Source organism: Eucalyptus grandis, chromosome 5 (assembly GCF_016545825.1).
Source record: "Eucalyptus grandis isolate ANBG69807.140 chromosome 5, ASM1654582v1, whole genome shotgun sequence".
In the NCBI taxonomy this organism is placed as follows: domain Eukaryota; kingdom Viridiplantae; phylum Streptophyta; class Magnoliopsida; order Myrtales; family Myrtaceae; genus Eucalyptus; species Eucalyptus grandis.
The window spans coordinates 6,390,744-6,397,532 of NC_052616.1; positions in this window are offsets into that span (position 1 = coordinate 6,390,744).

A 6,789-nucleotide genomic window follows, 5' to 3' on the forward strand; every position below is an offset into this window, starting at 1 on the left:
ATTATATTGACAAATTATCAATTCAAAATTCTTATATTATATGAAAAGGGGGGAAGAAAAGAAAATTAATTAAAAATTCTTATATTATATGAAATTCAAAAATTTATCTCCATTGGCGATTTCCTATCAAAATTGGTTGAATTGATTATATTGACAAATTATCAAAAGATTTAAAACTAAATTAGCCAAATTAAAAGGTTCGGGACTAAATTGGTATAAGTATAATAGTTTTCAAAACTTTCTTTGGTAACTATATCTATATAGTTTCTTGTTTGTTGTTCGTTTTCTATTAATAATAGATATCCCACCAATGACTTTAATACGGTGGGGGGTAAAATTTCTTGTTCCCGTATACAAGAACAGCGCATCCAAGATTCAAGACGGATTTGGTGATTTCAAAAGTTATCTCCATTGGTGATTTCCTACCAAAATTGGTTGAATTGATTATATTGACAAATTATCAATTCAAAATTCTTATATTATATGAAAAGGGGGAGAAAAGAAAATTAATTAAAATTTCTTATATTATATGAAATTCAAAAAGTTATCTCCATTGGCGATTTCCTATCAAAATTGGTTGAGTTAATTATATTGACAAATTATCAAAAGATTTAAAACTAAATTAGCCAAATTAAAAGGTTCAAGACTAAATTGGTATAAGTATAATAGTTTTCAAGACTTTCTTTGGTAACTATATCTATATAGTTTCTTGTTTGTTGTTCGTTTTCTATTAATAGTAGATATCCCACCAATGACTTTAATACGGTGGGGGTAAAATTTCTTGTTCCCGTATACAAGAACGGCGCATCCCATTCAAGACGGATTTGGTGATTTCAAAAAGTTATCTCCATTGGTGATTTCCTACCAAAACTGGTTGAATTGATTATATTGACAAATTATCAATTCAAAATTCTTATATTATATGAAAAGGGGGAAGAAAAGAAAATTAATTAAAAATTCTTATATTATATGAAATTCAAAAATTTATCTCCATTGGCGATTTCCTATCAAAATTGGTTGAATTGATTATATTGACAAATTATCAAAAGATTTAAAACTAAATTAGCCAAATTAAAAGGTTCAGACTAAATTGGTATAAGTATAATAGTTTTCAAAACTTTCTTTGGTAACTATATCTATATAGTTTCTTGTTTGTTGTTCGTTTTCTATTAATAATAGATATCCCACCAATGACTTTAATACAAAGTGGGGTAAAATTTCTTGTTCCCGTATACAAGAACAGCGCATCCAAGATTCAAGACGGATTTGGTGATTTCAAAAGTTATCTCCATTGGTGATTTCCTACCAAAATTGGTTGAATTGATTATATTGACAAATTATCAATTCAAAATTCTTATATTATATGAAAAGGGGGAAGAAAAGAAAATTAATTAAAAATTCTTATATTATATGAAATTCAAAAAGTTATCTCCATTGGTGATTTCCTATCAAAATTGGTTGAGTTAATTATATTGACAAATTATCAAAAGATTTAAAACTAAATTAGCCAAATTAAAAGGTTCAAGACTAAATTGGTATAAGTATAATAGTTTTCAAGACTTTCTTTGGTAACTATATCTATATAGTTTCTTGTTTGTTGTTCGTTTTCTATTAATAGTAGATATCCCACCAATGACTTTAATACAGTGGGGTAAAATTTCTTGTTCCCGTATACAAGAACAGCGCATCCCATTCAAGACGGATTTGGTGATTTCAAAAAGTTATCTCCATTGGTGATTTCCTACCAAAACTGGTTGAATTGATTATATTGACAAATTATCAATTCAAAATTCTTATATTATGTGAAAAAGGGGGAGAAAAGAAAATTAATTAAAAATTCTTATATTATATGAAATTCAAAAAGTTATCTCCATTGGTGATTTCCTATCAAAATTGGTTGAATTGATTATATTGACAAATTATCAAAAGATTTAAAACTAAATTAGCCAAATTAAAAGGTTCGGGACTAAATTGGTATAAGTATAATAGTTTTCAAGACTTTCTTTGGTAACTATATCTATATAGTTTCTTGTTTGTTGTTCGTTTTCTATTAATAGTAGATATCCCACCAATGACTTTAATACGGTGGGGTAAATTTCTTGTTCCGTATACAGAACAGGCGCATCCCATTCAAACGGATTTGGTGATTTCAAAAGTTATCTCCATTGGTGATTTCTACCAAAACTGGTTGAATTGATTATATTGACAAATTATCAATTCAAAATTCTTATATTATATGAAAAGGGGGAAGAAAAGAAAATTAATTAAAAATTCTTATATTATATGAAATTCAAAAATTTATCTCCATTGGCGATTTCCTATCAAAATTGGTTGAATTGATTATATTGACAAATTATCAAAAGATTTAAAACTAAATTAGCCAAATTAAAAGGTTCAGGACTAAATTGGTATAAGTATAATAGTTTTCAAAACTTTCTTTGGTAACTATATCTATATAGTTTCTTGTTTGTTGTTCGTTTTCTATTAATAATAGATATCCCACCAATGACTTTAATACGTGTGGGGTAAAATTTCTTGTTCCCGTATACAAGAACAAAAAGCGCATCCAAGATTCAAGACGGATTTGGTGATTTCAAAAGTTATCTCCATTGGTGATTTCCTACCAAAATTGGTTGAATTGATTATATTGACAAATTATCAATTCAAAATTCTTATATTATATGAAAAGGGGGAGAAAAGAAAATTAATTAAAATTTCTTATATTATATGAAATTCAAAAAGTTATCTCCATTGGCGATTTCCTATCAAAATTGGTTGAGTTAATTATATTGACAAATTATCAAAAGATTTAAAACTAAATTAGCCAAATTAAAAGGTTCAAGACTAAATTGGTATAAGTATAATAGTTTTCAAGACTTTCTTTGGTAACTATATCTATATAGTTTCTTGTTTGTTGTTCGTTTTCTATTAATAGTAGATATCCCACCAATGACTTTAATACAGTGGGGGTAAAATTTCTTGTTCCTGTATACAAGAACAGCGCATCCCATTCAAGACGGATTTGGTGATTTCAAAAGTTATCTCCATTGGTGATTTCCTACCAAAACTGGTTGAATTGATTATATTGACAAATTATCAATTCAAAATTCTTATATTATATGAAAAGGGGGGGAAGAAAAGAAAATTAATTAAAAATTCTTATATTATATGAAATTCAAAAATTTATCTCCATTGGCGATTTCCTATCAAAATTGGTTGAATTGATTATATTGACAAATTATCAAAAGATTTAAAACTAAATTAGCCAAATTAAAAGGTTCAGACTAAATTGGTATAAGTATAATAGTTTTCAAAACTTTCTTTGGTAACTATATCTATATAGTTTCTTGTTTGTTGTTCGTTTTCTATTAATAATAGATATCCCACCAATGACTTTAATACAAAGTGGGGGGTAAAATTTCTTGTTCCCGTATACAAGAACAAAGCGCATCCAAGATTCAAGACGGATTTGGTGATTTCAAAAAGTTATCTCCATTGGTGATTTCCTACCAAAATTGGTTGAATTGATTATATTGACAAATTATCAATTCAAAATTCTTATATTATATGAAAAGGGGGGGAGAAAAGAAAATTAATTAAAATTTCTTATATTATATGAAATTCAAAAAGTTATCTCCATTGGCGATTTCCTATCAAAATTGGTTGAGTTAATTATATTGACAAATTATCAAAAGATTTAAAACTAAATTAGCCAAATTAAAAGGTTCAAGACTAAATTGGTATAAGTATAATAGTTTTCAAGACTTTCTTTGGTAACTATATCTATATAGTTTCTTGTTTGTTGTTCGTTTTCTATTAATAGTAGATATCCCACCAATGACTTTAATACAGTGGGGGTAAAATTTCTTGTTCCTGTATACAAGAACAGCGCATCCCAGATTCAAGACGGATTTGGTGATTTCAAAAAGTTATCTCCATTGGTGATTTCCTACCAAAACTGGTTGAATTGATTATATTGACAAATTATCAATTCAAAATTCTTATATTATGTGAAAAAGGGGGAGAAAAGAAAATTAATTAAAAATTCTTATATTATATGAAATTCAAAAAGTTATCTCCATTGGTGATTTCCTATCAAAATTGGTTGAATTGATTATATTGACAAATTATCAAAAGATTTAAAACTAAATTAGCCAAATTAAAAGGTTCGGGACTAAATTGGTATAAGTATAATAGTTTTCAAGACTTTCTTTGGTAACTATATCTATATAGTTTCTTGTTTGTTGTTCGTTTTCTATTAATAGTAGATATCCCACCAATGACTTTAATATGGTGGGGGTAAAATTTCTTGTTCCGTATACGTGAACAGGCGCATCCTGCATTCAAGACGGATTTGGTGATTTCAAAAGTTATCTCCATTGGTGATTTCCTACCAAAACCGGTTGAATTGATTATATTGACAAATTATCAATTCAAAATTCTTATATTATATGAAAAGGGGGGGAAGAAAAGACAATTAATTAAAAATTCTTATATTATATGAAATTCAAAAATTTATCTCCATTGGCGATTTCCTATCAAAATTGGTTGAATTGATTATATTGACAAATTATCAAAAGATTTAAAACTAAATTAGCCAAATTAAAAGGTTCGGACTAAATTGGTATAAGTATAATAGTTTTCAAAACTTTCTTTGGTAACTATATCTATATAGTTTCTTGTTTGTTGTTCGTTTTCTATTAATAATAGATATCCCACCAATGACTTTAATACGGTGGGGTAAAATTTCTTGTTCCTGTATACAAGAACAGCGCATCCAAGATTCAAGACGGATTTGGTGATTTCAAAAAGTTATCTCCATTGGTGATTTCCTACCAAAATTGGTTGAATTGATTATATTGACAAATTATCAATTCAAAATTCTTATATTATATGAAAAGGGGGGGAGAAAAGAAAATTAATTAAAATTTCTTATATTATATGAAATTCAAAAAGTTATCTCCATTGGCGATTTCCTATCAAAATTGGTTGAGTTAATTATATTGACAAATTATCAAAAGATTTAAAACTAAATTAGCCAAATTAAAAGGTTCAAGACTAAATTGGTATAAGTATAATAGTTTTCAAGACTTTCTTTGGTAACTATATCTATATAGTTTCTTGTTTGTTGTTCGTTTTCTATTAATAGTAGATATCCCACCAATGACTTTAATACGGTGGGGTAAAATTTCTTGTTCCCGTATACAAGAACAAGCGCATCCCTGCATTCAAGACGGATTTGGTGATTTCAAAAGTTATCTCCATTGGTGATTTCCTACCAAAACCGGGTTGAATTGATTATATTGACAAATTATCAATTCAAAATTCTTATATTATATGAAAAGGGGGGGAAGAAAAGAAAATTAATTAAAAATTCTTATATTATATGAAATTCAAAAATTTATCTCCATTGGCGATTTCCTATCAAAATTGGTTGAATTGATTATATTGACAAATTATCAAAAGATTTAAAACTAAATTAGCCAAATTAAAAGGTTCGGGACTAAATTGGTATAAGTATAATAGTTTTCAAAACTTTCTTTGGTAACTATATCTATATAGTTTCTTGTTTGTTGTTCGTTTTCTATTAATAATAGATATCCCACCAATGACTTTAATACGGTGGGGTAAAATTTCTTGTTCCCGTATACAAGAACAAGCGCATCCAAGATTCAAGACGGATTTGGTGATTTCAAAAGTTATCTCCATTGGTGATTTCCTACCAAAATTGGTTGAATTGATTATATTGACAAATTATCAATTCAAAATTTTATATTATATGAAAAGGGGGGGAAGAAAAGAAAATTAATTAAAAATTCTTATATTATATGAAATTCAAAAAGTTATCTCCATTGGTGATTTCCTATCAAAATTGGTTGAGTTAATTATATTGACAAATTATCAAAAGATTTAAAACTAAATTAGCCAAATTAAAAGGTTCAAGACTAAATTGGTATAAGTATAATAGTTTTCAAGACTTTCTTTGGTAACTATATCTATATAGTTTCTTGTTTGTTGTTCGTTTTCTATTAATAGTAGATATCCCACCAATGACTTTAATACGGTGGGGTAAAATTTCTTGTTCCCGTATACAAGAACAAAAAGCGCATCCCTGCATTCAAGACGGATTTGGTGATTTCAAAAAGTTATCTCCATTGGTGATTTCCTACCAAAAGCTGGTTGAATTGATTATATTGACAAATTATCAATTCAAAATTCTTATATTATGTGAAAAAGGGGGGAGAAAAGAAAATTAATTAAAAATTCTTATATTATATGAAATTCAAAAAGTTATCTCCATTGGTGATTTCCTATCAAAATTGGTTGAATTGATTATATTGACAAATTATCAAAAGATTTAAAACTAAATTAGCCAAATTAAAAGGTTCAGGACTAAATTGGTATAAGTATAATAGTTTTCAAGACTTTCTTTGGTAACTATATCTATATAGTTTCTTTTTTGTTGTTCGTTTTCTATTAATAGTAGATATCCCACCAATGACTTTAATACGGTGGGGTAAAATTTCTTGTTCCCGTATACAAGAACGGCGCATCCCGCATTCAAGACGGATTTGGTGATTTCAAAAAGTTATCTCCATTGGTGATTTCCTACCAAAATTGGTTGAATTGATTATATTGACAAATTATCAATTCAAAATTCTTATATTATGTGAAAGGGGGAAGAAAAGAAGATTAATTAAAAATTCTTATATTATATGAAATTCAAAAAGTTATCTCCATTGGTGATTTCCTATCAAAATTGGTTGAATTGATTATATTGACAAATTA